Source organism: Protomyctophum bolini (assembly GCF_963924005.1).
Source record: "Protomyctophum bolini genome assembly, chromosome: 10".
NCBI lineage: Eukaryota > Metazoa > Chordata > Actinopteri > Myctophiformes > Myctophidae > Protomyctophum > Protomyctophum bolini.
Window position 1 is genome coordinate 13,678,822 of NC_137871.1, and position 17,393 is coordinate 13,696,214.

The 17,393-nt window shown below is 42.6% G+C and overlaps 1 protein-coding gene across 1 annotated transcript in view; it reads left to right on the forward strand.

The window, feature by feature from the left end:
• The first annotated feature begins 6,233 nt into the window (after nucleotides 1-6,233).
• Nucleotides 6,234-17,393, forward strand: part of lingo2 (leucine rich repeat and Ig domain containing 2) — a 284,474-nt gene continuing 273,314 nt past the window's right edge. Inside the window, exon 1 of the mRNA XM_080773196.1 lies at nucleotides 6,234-6,883. The gene's annotated coding sequence lies outside the window, so the exon portion shown is untranslated. The remainder of the gene's footprint in view (nucleotides 6,884-17,393) is intronic.

Consider the following 17,393-nt stretch of genomic DNA (forward strand, 5'->3'; position numbering starts at 1 on the left):
AATCCTGACAGCCTGTGGGAAGAAACTGTTCCTCAGCCTGCTTGTGCGTGCTGGGAGGATCTTGTACCCGGAAGCTGTAGATGAACTTACAGGTTGGGGAAGAGTGCTTTCTATCGTAAACACTGAAAACACTAGTCTGTGTGGGAGCCGCTATATCCAGGAAAAAGCATTGCACTAGTTGAGAGCCCTTGGTGGAAGAATTATGATGTTTTAGAGCTTCTCCTAAATTTCTCAAAATAAACTTTCTGGGGAGATCACGTGTCTTTCTGTAGCTCCCCTGAATTTCGTACCTGGCAGGATGTAAGCTACTGAAAACATGTAATCCCATAAAATCTCCAGCTAAGGAGTGAACAGCAGGTACGCACCTGACCTGCTCAAGGACACATCGTCGACTAAAACTGACGAAAAATGTTTGTCGACTACCTTTTTTCACGGAGGAAAACTAAAGCCACTGTATGAAGACTATAACTATGACTAAATATGATATTGACAAACAAACAAATTAAAACTATAGACTAAAATGTTTTTGAGGGACTAGTGGAGAAGAGATCATTTTATGTTGGGTTGCGCTCGGTATTGCATATCTACAAGCTCACAACACATCGAGCTGCGACGCGCTGTGAGCTTGTAGATCGGCTATTTTCAGCATGCAAACCACGTGTAAAATCTGCCATTACGACGCCATCAAGGCCTGACAAATATTTTATTCAAAAGACTACAACTAAACCTAAATCAAAATATGCGGTCAAAATCAACACGGAACATCTGAGCAAGTCACTATGACATGGATACATTATTACATCACAGAGGTGTGTATTCGGTGTATTTGTAATCTTTATTTTAATGAGGTATGGTCCCCCTAATTAGCTCTGCCTTAGCACGTTGGTGTTTCAATTCCACTGTGTTGATCAATGGGCTGAAGATGAGTCGTTTTCGTTTACCTTGAGGCAATACAGTATGTAGCCTATATAGTCCTTTGTGGGAAATCCTATGGCTTAATGAGTGAGACTGCTGGAGCCTGACTATACAGACAGAACCACACGGGTTACCTGATCATGTTGTCTGAATGATTATATTATACTGCATGGACACCTACATTAAAACACTTAGATTGTGAGAGAATAAAGATGTTTTAACACTCTCCAGTTAATTAAAAGAGTGTATCTAGTAGATTTTTGAAGTAAAACATTTGTGTCTAAAATGTGCAAACTTTGCTCTATCTATTGAATTCTTAACATTATAAGTTCTTAATCAAATGCCCTTTAAGGTATAATCTCACGATACACACACATCATCTTCTCGCAGTTGTGGGAACAGTATATGCCCGAGGTACAGCTAACTACCGGTACTAGGTTCTGGTTGCTAAAGCCTTGAATAGAACAGCAAGTGGAATGCACATAATGAACTGCCAAGCTTTTCTCAGTGTAATAATAGACCACACAGTGATGAAACGGCTGTTTAATTCGCAGGCATAAAACTTTTCCTATCTTTCATAAATGTCTCTATAAATGCATGGAATCTCTGTGTGTCCCCTTCATACTTCAACTTCAAACTTAGCAATACAAATATTATATATAAAGAAATGACAGGTGTATCTCAGTCTCAGAGGACCCGAGGTCCTATGAGATATGCAAATCAGCTACAGTATGCAAATCAGCCAAAGAAGGGAGAATACACTTTACATGTTCTTATTAACCCATTTAGGCCTGACGTCGAAATGAAAAAAAAAGGTTTTCTAAATCATGAAAAATTTCTGAAAGATTTGAGTTACATTTGAACGATTTTTCAAAAATAGCAGACCTACAAGCTTGTAGCGCACCACTCAGTGGCGCGCTATGAGCTTGTAGATCTGCTATTTTTCAATAGCTAAATTATAACATAATGTTTAAAACACCAAAATGGGTCAACTTTGACAACATATTTTCCATGAACTGGGTAATAATTATTTGTAGAGATTGTCATCACCCATGAAGATCAAGTCTCGTGCTGTAGCTCAGTACCTTAGCAAAAAGCTATCTCTATTGTACTTAGGCCTACTGTACATAGGCCTACTGTATAATATTTATTCAGTTTATTGTGATCTCACATGTCAGAGATGGCAAATTGAGTTTTGTATTCCAGATAAAAGTTTCTTTTTAATCTTGGATGAGAAGCGGTTTTGCCGGTTAACTACATTTAAATGACAGTAGAATGGAACGGGCTGCACATGCTGGCTGTTTTGAACGTGGCTTTAGACCGTGGAGAGTTTGTTGGAAATGGCACCACCTGGATAATGAGATTCAGGAAGGGCCGTGCTGCTGCCTCAGCCAGAGGGCTTACCCGGGCTTATCTGCGAGCTGCACCACATCAGGAGCGCCGCAGAGAGAGAGGAAGAGAATGGCAGAAAGGGAGAAAGAGAGGGCAAGTGAGTGAGAAGAGAGAATCTCCAACTCTCTCAGGCATGACCGCTCTCATTTGAACTCCTGCCTTCGGTTTCTATGGCGCTTGTGTTGTGCAGTGTTTGAGTGATTATTGACAGCTCTGCACCCTATACTATCTATTTTTAATTCGTAGCGAAAGGGAAGCCAAAGGTCAATCTCCACATCCATTGACTTTTTTTAGTTTGGTGTGTTTACGAGTGAGAGATGCGATGGTTTGCTGAGCATGCGTGCTACTGTATATTTCATTTCGGCATCACATGCATATATCCATCATCCGTCACTTGTCTACTTTCATCATGCTGGAACACGTTCCTATCTCCTATGCAATATCACCCAACAACAACTCAATTCCTTTTTTTCCCCACTGAGCCGAAGAATAATCAGGCATTCATTTTGGTGTTAAATCTTTATTTTCCTTTCAATTTTTATTGTTTTGGACTTGAAAACATATGACAGGGGTTAATCTTGTGACATTACTGAAAGATGATATGAAAGACGGACTTTGATTAGCTGACAGGATTTAACCCATTAAGATCTTAGGCCGATTCTTAAAAATACAAGTTAGTTATCAGTCAAACTTTTTTCATGTGAAGGACCCCCACAATGATATGTATTTGGCAGCAGACCCCCATCTCCAATAATTGTTCCAGGGACCCTCAGGAATTAAACAATAGCCAAAGTATGAGAACCATGAGGTGCAATCTAGCCTATATTATAGTTAAAAATCAAAAATTGCACAGATAACCGGTTTTAATGGTTTAACAACGGAGGTACCGTGAATAAATAATCCCTCTGAAATACCAGGAGAACAGGAGGATGTGACTTTCATACATTTCAATTGTGATGCGAATGCAATCATTTGAAATTCCGATTCAGAAACTGTGTTTAACTCATTGTTTGAGATTGAGATTGCACTCATTTATTTGCTCTCCTAAAGTGCGCAGCTGCGTTATGATCATCTAGTTTCGGCATTCAGTCACAATTACATACTGTATGCATTGCACACCTGCTACCAGCTACAGTATGTCTTGTCTCGTGTTGTTTATGTACAGTAGCAGTTCCACTGATGCACGTGAGAAACCGGTTGATGAGGTAGCGCAGATAATAGATAAGGATTTGAATCTTGTAAAATGTGTTCATAATTATACATAATTATTCATGAATTGTACACTGTTGGTTGGTTTGTTTGTGATTTGTGTGTTCTGTCCACCACTTCGCTCCCAGGCAACAAACCTCAAAAACTCACTTAACAGTTTGACTGTTTTAAACGCGTAACCCGCATTTTAATCAAGCCCCCTTCACTGCCGAGATTGTTGTATTACCTTTAGAGCATACGCTGAATTATTTGGGCTTTTAATCCGCGAAAATCCAGCGAAAAAAGGTTTCTCGGTTTGTTATGATTCGATCGTACCATCCACCATCTTGGTGCACCCGGAAGACGCACACAAGACCCGTCTCCATGAGGCGTTGTACCCCATTCATTTGCATTGGCCTCAATTTCCCAGAAGCCCTAGCAGCCCACAGCATGTGACGATTTCCGGTGTCGTCATCAAAACGAAAGCATCTAGTCTCTATCCCCGCTGCGAAGACGGAGTTTCTTTTTATTTATTACAATACGGCGGATTAAACACATAAAACAAAAGGCGGGTATGTCGTATATCGCAGCGACAGTAACCTGGATTAAACCATTCCTGGCAGTAAAACTGTTTTAATTGCCATGGTATTTGCTTTGCGCCTTCGATTCATGAGCCTATCCCCCTTACTGATTTGGGTGACCCATTCGCCTTACTGTATGTGTTAATCATTCAGTGAATATATCTTCCTCCATACTCGACACTAAGCACATTTTTAAATTGTCTTTTTCATTCTTTTTTCATTTTAGTCCCACAATTGAGACTCTAAGCCTAAGGCTAAGCCATCCATGGACCCTCCAGAGTATGGCTCCATGGATGGGAATGTCAGTCGGTCAAAACATAAACTGGTACGTTGTGGGGCTTTTAGACTATTGTATTATATATGGACTTTCATAATTATATTGATAGGTTTCCCTAGGAGAAGAATGATTTTATTTTTTTATCTCAACAAAGGAACCCAAAACTCAGGTTGTAGTTTTCTGTCAAATGACATGATGACATTGATAACAGGACTTCCCCGAGGAATGGTGGTATTGTGATGATGGATGTCGTACAGTAGGCAATGACCCTGCCAAAGGCCTTTTAACCTTTGCCTCTCGGCTTCGGTGACAAGGTGTTGATGAGATGTGTCCTTGCCCTGATAATATCGAGGTCAGATTCCTCTTATCAAGACTGTTTGAAAAATAGAGCACAGTTGTTTCATTCGCATATTCGATGTCTCAGCTTACATGTATGTTTTGAATGCTGTGGATCATTGCTAATGTGCACAGTATATGCATATATATCTTGCAAACGAGTGACCTTATTCCCAATGACAAATCCTGGTGTGACATATAGCCTTGACTTCAAGCTTGATTTATACATTTTTTATTTGGGTGCGTGACAACGCACCCAAGTGTCGCAATGCAAAGCGTTGTGAGCTCATAAATTGTATATTTTCGCTATGCAACACCTACGGACCCAGGCTCAATTATTATCCTGTCTTTAGTGCTGGGGTAGTTATTTGTGCTAGGTGTGTGGAGACGTCATGCATGCTGCCATAGTGGGCTTGGTATAATAAGTCATTATTCTACATTTGAATATCTCCTCCGTAACCATGGGTGAGGACAGAGAGGTGTAATATTGTGCATACAGGAGTCGACTCTGGAAATGCGTTGGAATTTCTTTTGTTCATAATTGCTCTGCATTTCTATTCTGCCTCAGGGGCAGTAATCATGGAGGATGTGCACACAGTGATGGGGGAATCGCGGGTGATTTGTTTAGACTCTAATTATATAATTCCACTGCTACTACGGTGTAAGTGTTGTCCTTGCTTCCTTGACTTCCATACAGCAGGCTGCTCTCTATACTTGCTATTTTCAGCGCCCTCCTCAATCACTGTTGACAGTTGGCCAGCATCAACCACTGACCCAACTCTCTCCACTACACAAGAAGTTAAGCTGTAAAGGAGGCGCACGAGAGAGAGAGAGAGAGAGAGAGAGAGAGAGAGAGAGAGAGAGAGAGAGAGAGAGGGAGAGGGAGAGGGAGAGGGAGAGAGAGAGAGAGAGAGAGAGAGAGAGAGAGAGAGAGGGAGAGGGAGAGAGATGGAAAACAAGCCAAGTCTCAAGGGATGCTGAGCCAAGCCAGGTAACGATGGAGGGGAGATTGCCTCTTATCGTAGTGCCATATCAAGATGCTCCTCTTTTTCATATCTGTTACATTTTTACATACTTATCAAACTATTATTTGTCTCTCTGAGGGGGTATGGGCGGCAAACATCGATGTCTGACAGCGTTGGAAATGGTTGCACAATAATTGTCAAAAGCCAGTGCATTTCTCTGCGAGACATGGAGACACACAGAGAGAGCGAGAGAGGAGGGGAGAGAAAATGAGGGGGTGGGAGGTTCGGTGAGACTCAGGGAGGGGGATGTAGGAGGGAGGGAGGGAGTGTGTGTGTGTGTGTGTGTGTGAGAGAGAGAGAGAGAGAGAGAGAGAGAGAGAGAGAGAGGGAGAGAGGCTCATTCCACTGCTTTCACAGCATCCAGTCTGTGAGACGTCAGCTGAAGAGAGGCACAGACGGGAGAGAAACCGACATAGCAAGCAGAATAGGAGAAGAAACAGGAGTCAAAAATAAACAAGGGAGGGAAGGAGATAAACGTACAGAGATTGTGAAGGAGGCTATCGAGGGAAATAACACGCATCCGGAGCAAAGCTGTGCCATCCGCTCTCCACTACACCTCACCCACCCTGAAAGTTTGCACCCAAGGGGTGGGGGGGGGGCGGGAGGGGGTCACTCCACGCGACTTCACCAACCAACCAACACCCACCTACCCCCTGCTGTGGCGTGTCGGGGCTGAACAGTGGATGCTTCCCACTCCCGGATAAGGAGAGAGGGGGGAGAGAGGCGTGAAAGACCGTCCGGATTCATTTTCTTTTCCTTTTAGCGCCGGAGCCGATTCGTGTGCGCGTGTGCACCGGGATCTGATCCCCGCAGTGCTTCTGTCTCTCCCTCTCTCTTTTCATCCACGCAACAAAAAAAAAGACAACGTTGTCTGTGACTTCACCACACCAAGGCTGGAATACCAGAAGGCAGCTACGAAAATCTAAATAACTAAAGAGTTGAATACCGCTGTGGAAGTAAGGGAGGTATAGACACACGGATTACCTATAAACCAAGGACTACCTTCTTTGACTACTGCAAAGAATTTAAAGTTCTGACTGAATAGACTTGGAAGATTTTTTTTGTGCCCCCCGCCCCCACCCACCTCAATTAATCTTTTGTTGTGGAGCAACACAAGAGCTTTGGTCAGCTTATGCTTTGGACTATAGGATCCTGGCTAGCATTTCAAGGTAAGTACCTACAGCATCCATGAGCTCTTCTGTATATCAGCAGCACCCTACCTCGCTCCCCCCCCCCTCCCCCTCCCCCTCCCCCCAGAAAAGAACAGATTAGGTAGACTGCGAACCTCAGCTGGGAGGATGGAGAGAGTGTGGAAAGGGCAAAGGAGGAGGAATGATTAAAAAGCTGTGCCCTGTTGTACTGTATGTACTGTAGGTACCATGGGTGAAAGTGAGAAGTTGGCATAAAATACCTGGACATTACTGTGTGTGTACACTCCCTCCATATCCTGGGGCTTGCAGAGAACATGATTGTTTTTTTTGTAATCTCTCCTCGACAAAAGGATGTTCTCTCCTCTGCAGTGAAGGACGTATTTTATGTATACAATTGTATTTGCGTGTGTGTGTGTGTGTGTGTGTGTGTGTGTGTGTGTGTGTGTGTGTGTGTGTGTGTGTGTGTGTGTGTGTGTGTGTGTGTGTGCGTGTGCGTGTGCATGTGCGCGTGCGTGTGCACGCATGCACTAAGATGAGAGATGCCTGTCTGCAAACTAATTAATCTCTGGTCTTCCTTGGCTACCTATGGTTCACCAGGGGGGCTCATAAATACAGCCACTGTCTGCTCAAAAAGCCTGCAGAATATGATCACCTATAAAGCCGAATTTGTGTGTGTGTGTGTGTGTGTGGGGGGGGGGGGGGGGGGGGGGATATTGATATAGGCCTACAGTAGCTAGATAGATGGACATTTTGTTTTCATTTTTGAGAGAGCAAGGAGCATTGTTCAAACATTGCGTCCCTACCTGCGTCTGTTTGATAACGGCCATGTCCAGTGGTGCCACCACCACACCTCTCATGCCCTACATAATGCATTCAGTTTCTATGTAGATGCAAGTCTCGTCTGTCTGTATAGATGGTGAGGCAATGGATCTCTATGTATCTCGCTCTATCTTTGTCTCTCTATTTCGTTCTCCCTTAAACACATTCATTCACATCTCAAAAGGTAGAGGAAAATCGTTAGTAATTTCTCTAAATCTTTCAATCCTCTCAATAAGTGTAGCTCCTTTTGAAATTGAAATGAGGGGAATAGTGTTTTACCAGAGGATGTGGGAGCTAGGCGGTGTGAGAACATTGTCGCTGTCACGTGAAAACCTTGTATGTCAAAAACCATTCCTTTTTTTTTACAAATAAAATAAAATGGTGAAAATAGCAGATCAACTTGCTGCTGTTTTCACTACCTTTGTACGATGCTCCTGTATGTGAACAACATATAATATAAGCCCATCTAATATAAACTATATACTATAAAGTTGAAATATGGCGATACAAGGCTTCTGCCCGACAGCAACGATATTAAGGCACACTATTATAGTCCTTTAATTTTTTGGCGTCAATCTGCAGTACACTATATCAATGCTAGGCAAGTGCAAGGCTGCCCGCCCCCCTTTTGTCAGGCAACAGCTTTAAAATATTTATCATTGCGTGTGCATCCTGTCGGTGCCCTGAAATATTTACAATGATTGAATAATAAATAGCCCGTCTGATCTGTCAAAGCACAGCTCCAGACTGATGATTCTAGTGCCACCTTCCACATGTAACAGGAAACTGCCCTGCCTCTGGACATGAAAATCTCAAAATAAGCATCCCTCTGGTATAGGGGCAGCAGGCATGAAGGGAAGTTGGTCAGAGTGACCAGAGTGGCCATAAATGATTTGCAAAAGTGTCGCCCGTCTGACAGAGCTTAGTTACAGGAAGGGGCTTACAGAATGCAAACAAAGAGGAGAGGAGCTGTATTATATTTCGCATTGAAACATTACAGTGTAACGTTGGCTTCCTGTTGAAATACAAGGCTGCGTTTCAGCTGCTTGTTTTTCCTCCCCCGTCCGGACGTAGGCCTCTCAGTGACGTATAAATAAGCTGCTGTATGAGGAGCGTACAATACGCATTATGTATGTGAACAATGTGTCAACCTGAGCGAGCTTTGTTTGTCTGTCTGTTTCTATATGTACATGTGTGTGTCACAGATGGTTTGTGTGCCTGTGTGTTGTGTACTTATGTTTTATTATATATATGTATGTGCGAGAGAGAGAGAGAGCGTTTGTGTGGGTGTGTTTCTTGTCAAGAGCTTTGAGCTTGAGCTTCAGCTCTTTTTGATGTTTTATTGAGGGTTAACCATATTAGGAGTGACGCATCGCATGGTGGAAAAGGCAGAGCACTGAATTTGACTCGCTCTGCCTTTACCTCTGGATTAGCAATGCTATGTTTGTCTCTCTCATCCCCACGGATCTGCTAAATGATTCGGTCCAAATGCACATGTGTAGGTGTGAACAAGAGTCGCTGAGGGTCTGTGTGCGTGTGTGAGTGAATGAAAGTGAGCAATGCATCTGCACACTGTGTGTGTGTGTGTGTGTGTGTGTGTGTGTGTGTGTGTGTGTGTGTGTGTGTGTGTGTGTGTGTGTGTGTGTGTGTGTGTGTGTGTGTGTGTGTGTGTGTGTGTGTGTGTGTGTGTGTGTGTGTGTGTACTGATGTGGATGAAAATGCAGTGGTTAGCCATCAACAAAGCCTCTCATAATGCATATGCTGCCTTTTGGTTCCGTATTGTACTGTACATAGAGGTGACAAGGCATTTGTAACTCAAAACTCTGATCTTCCAAACCGCTTCTTCTTCACCGTCTTCAGATGGCTAAAGAAGAATTAAATAAATAATTCCTCCAAACAATTCCCTGTCAGAGGTAGAAACGGCAGTATTGTGGAAGTCCTCTCGAGACTCTCGAAAGTGTGTCCTGTTTTCCTTCTGCGTCTGTAGCAGAAACAAAGACAAGGCAAGGCCCTCCATTTTTGGAGATTTTCTGAACCACACAGCGGATGAGTGGAGACAGACAGTCAACCTTCTCCTCTACCTTGCGATTATACAGCTCTGTCAACAGCACGTTCACATGCGGCGGAAATCAAAGAGGAAAACAACTTTAATGCCATGGAAAAACACTGTGCTTACATTTTATTGCTTACAGAAATTTTGCTTTTGGATCAGTATGCATGTACATAGCAAAACACCCAGCGTTGATTTAACCTATTACAAGTTATAATATTAGTTCACTCTGAGTTACAATTGATAAATTAACACTGATGATTTTATTGTGCGCACCAGCAGTAGATAGCTGAAGTCTGGCACACCTGCTTCCAACCATAGCCCAATACATCATTCTCAATGTGTGGTGCTTTTTTCTTTGGAAGAGGGTCAAATAGCACTATTGTTCAAGTATTGCAAATTACCGTGAGCCCAATATTTTATAGTTTGTTAAGCTTTCCTTGCAGTCAGCATTACCACAGTGTTCACATTGAAAGATAACTTAAGGATAATGTACAGTATGTGTACAGTATATGCCCACATGATATTCCCTTAAGTCTCACAATAATCTTGAGAAAGAGCATGGAAGGTTAAATGGATGGCTAGATGGAAACATTATGCTCTACTACTGTATGCAGAACATAATTCTTCCCTGGGTATTACTAATTCATACTGTGTTTCAAAAGAAGTTATGCATCATTGTGTGACTGGCTTTCAGCAGTGCCTTGCCAAATGCACTATACAGAACAGACCTCGCAGCATATGGAATGAAATGAGAAAGCACGGGCTGGGCCTGCGCAGCTGTACTAAACCAGTCGGCACGGGATTTTGGTTATGCTAAATGAAAATCCAAAAGGACATTTCTCTTTTCATGTCATGGTTGGGATTTGTTACAACAAAACGTCATTGAGAGAGAGACATCCACCCAGGGGATTCCTGTGGTGTGAGATCATTTTGATCAGAACTGTTCTGTGAGGAGAGAAACGAGTGCATGCAAGGCGTGGTCCCATGTGAGGGTGCTCTATACTGAAGAGCCTGGTTTATACCTCTTGGTACAATGGAGTGGTACGGCACTGAAAATGGACATTCTACAAGCATGTGAGCTTGTAGATCTGCCATGTGACACCATTGTACATTGACAGAGTATTATGTTAAGCAGTGGTTCTAACATTTTTTCAATACACCCTTTTCATGATTTCTGAATTCAAGTGTTAGAACTAGTAGGCCTACAAGTAATGTGCAAGACAAAACATCGCTGAAAAATAGTATTGCTTTAGCAATTCAATAACAAACTGCTAAAAATATGTATTTAATTTGGTTCAACAATTTACAGATCAGTATAGGTTACTCATTTCAACAAAGTGTGTCCGTTTTTTATCATTAAACATAGTGAAACATCATTTTCCACAGTACCTCCATGTATCTCTAGGAGTACACGCTCCCCCGTTTGAGAAACCCTGTATTAAGGAATAGACTACAAGACGATGGACTGGTATACGTTTTGTTTTATAGCCGATAAGACACTGCATGATTAAAGCGATGATTAGTGTGGCCTACCAGTAACTGAAAGGAACCCTTCTATTCAAACAGTACATCAAATAAACAGCGCTGTGGAAACAGCCTCTATCCTTTCATATTCATCTAATTTGTTGTGCCAATTTTCTTTCAATTCCATCATGTTGTGAATGCTTAGTTTGGTTATCTTCGGCAGCAGGGAGGGGGGGGAGGATAGAGAACTGTGTGAAAGAGAAGAACAGCAGGACACAAGCATCATATTTTTAGACTGTCCATTAAGGACATGGAAGAAAAATCAATGGCAAGGGCCTGAAACATTGGTTTCGGATTTATTTATTTGATTTCTTCATGACCTTCAGCTATGCAGCTGGTAATGTATATACTGCATGTGCACTGTGCACATTCCAGAGGTATTTCGTTGAAAGACCCCTGCTTTGGCCATTAGGAGATGCTGCATTATGTTTGCCGTCAAATGGAATCTTCCTGGGGGGATATTTAGAAGTTAACAAGTCCATATATCCACCACTGAATAAAATGACCAATCAGCTTAACTTTTGGACGACAGCATGCATTACCGCAGTGTGTGCTTCTATGCACGTATTACGGTATCGGGGGGGGGGGGTGGAATACACAATTGTTGCATGACAGTAAGTAGGACATTAACATACTCATCTGAGCTATCATGTGCCGCACATCTGTAGCACATACACCACCAGCTGGTTCAGGGGAAACAGAGGGTCTGGTCTGGTCAAATGGAGACCAAGCGAGCAGCAAAAGGATGCATCTGATCTGCTGTCAGCCCCCTTTGAATCCCTGATGAGGCGAAACACAATATGCTGTAGCAGCTGGGTCATTTATGGAATACGCTTACTCATCATGGTGGACTGCCACATTAAAGGGCTGGAAGGATCTGTTATAATGGACTGTGCCTCAACATGTTCTTAATAATGTGAACGCCTCTTTTCAGCTAAACCTAAGCTAAAAAAAAAAACAATGCTATATTTTTGCAGCAAGAAATACTGTACCTACATACTGTACAAGGCACATTGCTGTACATCCATGGAGTCATAAAGAAAATGTGTTAAGTACCCAAATCAGTACTGTTCCATAAATCACATTGATGCAACAATCTCAGAACTCTTATGAATGACGCAAACAATGTCATAATTTCTAACCAGTAAAAAATAATATTGTGTTCAATTCTGTATTGAAGACTATTTAAGATCTATCTACATATTGTGGGGCTGTTGTGAAGGAGCTTATGGATCATATACAGATTAGAAACATCAATGAATTGATTGGTATTGATTGGAAAATGTTCTAGATAGAACTTGGATATTAACTTGATACTACAGCTTGATAGATCCTATTGCAATGGCATGTGCCATGTGGTAGTAGTATTGTAGTATTGTACTGTCTGTGTCTTATAGGCACCTCTGGAAAAGTAGGCTACTTGTATCGAAAGGCCTTTCCATGAATTGAAATGTTGTATGGATGGATAAATGGATGGATTGATAATGAATAGATGGATTGAATCATCAGTAGGCTGCCCTGAACAGATGATTCATTTTCAGTAAATGTCGTACATGGTCAGAATGGATGGATTTGAATGAAAATTGTCACAACGTTATGTTCAGCGTATTTATTACACTGTGTAGGGCGGGCCACAACAAAATCTGTCATACAACTTTATTCAAGCCTTGACATTCAATGAAGAGATACACTCACTGACACAAGGAAGACAAGTTGGTTTTCTGCTACATTACTTCAGTACCAAAGACAGCACACCTTCCTATTAGCCCTACAACAGTATAACCCAAGAGGAAAATTAGCAAGAGTCAGGCTTCGAATGTTCTGTGCTCTGCCTGTGGCCGCCCCGATGCTTTTCCAATGGAAGTCACGTGGTTTGACCAAACAGTTGTGTGTGATGGGGGGCAAACCACGCCTACTTTATTTAAGAGACTATTTGTAGGCTTTGTGTACCATTTCACCTCTAGTGGCTCCAATGAAGTTCGCCAATCTACATATATAGACCATCTTTGGTATAACTATGTGAAGATGAATTAAACCCAGCAGTTTAACAGACAAAACAGGCAGCAACAGAAGCAAAACATTAATTGGCAAGCCCGTCTGTCAGGCAAGGCTTACAAGGACCATGGCAAATTACAGGCCGGATTACATCAGGGGTGAGTGGCTGTTATTTTAAAAGATATGGGTTGGTTGGATAGCGTATTCTTTAGAGGACAGAATGCTTAGTGATTGATGGGCTGGTAGCTCAGTGGTGAGAGGGGAACTAGACTGAGGTGTGCTGTAGATAGAATAACTGTCCTCATTACTTTTCACCCTCTTATGAAACTTTGATTTCAAAATGGAATATACAGTATCTAGACTAGAATATGGCTATCAGAGCCGACAGTTTCGGGGGAAGTCTCATTGTTGGTGCCTTCTTCATATGAGACACTAATTAGTGACAGTCACACAATCCTATTAATGACTTGTACTGTCTTTGTGTTTCTGTGCATCCAATTTCAGATTCAGTTTTTCTGAGATCCTCTTTGCAAATTCACAGCCGAATACATTGTATTAAAGTTCATGTGTTCTTTCAAATAAAATCAAAGCGAATATGATTAAGAACTTAAAGTGGGGTGTTCGATTGGTGAGTGCACCCGTCTATTACCGCGTGGTTCTGGCATTCACATTTTAGGCAGTGAGTCGATGGGTCTTTTTCAGGCCAACTGATTTTAACACTACCAAGCATTAAGCAATCAATATTTATATAAGACAATGATCAAAGCAATTGCATCCAGAGAATAGATCTAGGTGTAAAGAAGAAATGCATGTGGATAAAATGATACACATTATGATTTGTGCACACAGTGCTACTGTATAGGTGAAGATAAGAGACAAACAGAAGACGATAAGCAAGGCACAATCAAGGATTTAGAGTTGTCGTGTTGGGTGGGAGGTACAGTATGGGACCATTGGTTGACAGTGTAGCCCCTCCGTGATACTATACAGCATCGGTGAGAGGCTGTGAGCCCTGAGGACCTGACAGCCGGCCGTCCGTGTCACTTTTGAAGCTCCACGTTCATGTGTAAAGCCGCCACCAAGGGGAATGAGTCTCGCACCACCTCAGACCTAAAGTTGCCTTTCCCGTGTCTGTTGACACGGAGCATTAGTCGGGGTCAGGGGTGACATGTCTGGCAGGGGCTGGGGTCGCGGACTATGTTATGTGATGAGGCAGATGAGATGGAACGAGGCGCAAAGACGGAGATCAAATGGCTGCAGGTTGTGCCTGTGGCGTAAGTGAAAAGGCCGATACGCTGACCTTTGGACAGAGCCATTTGTATCCCTTAATATCTCTTCGCCGAAGTCTCATCAAAAGCCCTGCTGTCTTCGCACAAATACAAATACAGCGAGGGCATGCTGCAGACCATAGGGCATAGCCGTGCAGTGGCGGCCATTTTCTGGTTCCATCGTTACAGAGCCCATTCATTTTTCCCATAGAGATAATCATGTTATGCCTAGAATCAAGCTATCCAGGATCCTGGTGAACATGTCCACAAAACATTTGATTCTGTGGAAAAACAACAACCCCATCAATATACTCTCAGACATCTGATGAATGAGATTATCTTTCTTCAATACTGAACTTTGATTCCTCTTCACAATATTTATTTTTGAGGGGCGCTTAGCCCCTCCTATACACAGTTCAATGTTTGTTTTGTAAACGCATTGACAATGAATGGAACATTTACATCATAATGTGTCATTTACATCATATTGTCTCTTTATTGTTAATGGTGTTTAATGTTTGTGTTTGCACCATTTGTTTTACATCACCTAATCAACATGAGTTAGACTTTAATATATTAGCGCCCCTCACTTCACACGGGTGTGATTTTTACTGGTTAGAAAACCGCAATCGCAGAATTCTTTTTTTTATGGTCATGCATGATCCACCAGGACCCTATATGGCTTGATTCTAAGCTTAAATAAATTGCTTAAATTAAATTAATAATTGATATTTTTGGAAATCTCAATGGGGAAACATGGGGTGGAATGATGGAACCAGAAAATATATACAATATAGGGCCTATAGTAGGCCTACGTGTTTTGAGAGTGGTAGCACAGCATTGATGGATCATTTTCTATGCGAGGCTTGCGAGCTGCTATTAGGTACCCTCACAGGATATGTCTTTCATTTCCCAACAATGAAAGACAATTAAGGGAGTCCATATCAAACAGTCCAAACATCACAGTGATTGAGGTTTTTGGAGCTTTGTAAATGTAAACTAAGACTTGGCTCAGAGCCGTGGATTTCCTGATTGACCCCTCCCCCCCCCCCCCCCCCCAGGCAATGTATGCAACTTAGACAGCACGGTCGATAGTGTGGACATCACACCGATCATCCGCGCTCACAGCAAGCACTCGCTATACACAAACAAAATAAATAAAATACAAGTGACTGGTGAATTAAAAAGGAAACGCCACTAGGGACAGAGGTTCAGTTAATGGTCTGGACTGATGATGAAGAGTCATGCTGTTATGGAAACGAGTCGTTCTGCTCTTAACCCATTTTGACCTGAGATCAGATTAAAAAAAAATCTTCTACATCCTGACAGTTTTGTGAAAAAGCTATGTTTCTATGTCGGTGGTTCTTCGATTTTTCAAAAATAGCAGACCTACAAGCTCGTAGCGCGCCACTCGGTGGCGCGCTATGAGCTTGTAGATCTGCTATTTTTGAAAAACCAACCCTTTTTCCTGAAGTAAGAGGGACAAATGTGCATGGGTTGGATGAGAGGGATCACCCCCTGATTGTTTTCAGACTCTTCCATACAATGTGGATTTCATGGCGTCACAAACTGCACAAATCCTGACCTTATAGATGCTGCTTTTACTACCTTATTAGGCCCCTTCCTGTCACACTGTGACTCACACTGCTCTATCACACCTTTTTTCATGTTGCATCTTATTCAACACCACTCACATAAAGTCAGTTGAGCCACAGACACGTACTGTAAAGGAACACAGCAGCCAGCCACACAGCAGCACCTCACATCACAGCCTGTTCTCTTGAACTAATTACGGATCATTAAATATTCACACATTGGAATAACCTGCCTATACCCTAATAGGATAAGATTGATACTGATTAATTATTTTGTGCCAGTACAACGGCAGCGCCATCTATTTTGTGCTTTGTTTTGCCGTCATCAGCCACTTTGAGGTGTCCTCATGGTGACTTTGCTGCCTCCTCCTGTCCCCTCTCTCCGCTGCACCCTTGGCTCTCAGCACTGTGTTTAGAGTACTGACCCTTTTGCTCTTTAGACGATTACAGAAGTGCTTTGTCTGTTGTATCAAGGTGACAGAGCTGCTTGAATATTTGACTCCGTGCAGTGGCCATTGTTCCTGTCAAGGTTGGGCATGTACCCTTTTAAGAGGATGGCTTTTGGTCAGCGAAGCAGAGCAAGGGTTCAGTGTTTGTGCTTTAATTTCTTTAACCCTCTGTTTAATTGTGCATGCATCCCAGTTAATGCCTATTGATGCTCATGTTTCTGAGAAAGTACAACCCAACACACTCATTTGTCAACTGACGTTCTTATTGATCCCAATAAACTCACTCAGCTTTCAAAGTAAGACATAATTAAACTCAACATAATTATGTATGTATACCTAAATATATTTTATTGTGAGTGTGTTACCATTTCTTTGTTTTTGAGTGGTGCAACTACTCCATTACACAGCTATGTGTGTCCCTGGGTCTGTCTGTCCCTGGATCTGTCTGTCCAAGCACGAAAATAGCTTGGATGGTTTTCACCATTTCCAGGGACCCCCGGAGACCCCCAGGGACAACTATGGATAACTATGTCATGTCTCGACCGTTTCGGACGCGGGGCAGCTCGGCGGAACCGGGCCAGCCCCCTGGGCTCGTTCCTGGATGTTCCGGGGACCCCCAGGGACCCACCGGGGACCCCCACATGGTAACTCTGTCATTTCTCGACCTGGCTGCGTTCCTGTGGGTCTGGAACTTGAGTTGCACCCCTCACAACTCACTTCACACAGGTGTGATTTATTAGCTGTAAGCTAAGGACAGAAAGAGGATAGATACAGTATGCGAGACCAGACTATAAGAGTCTGGATCAAACTCAGATCCTTGCCGCT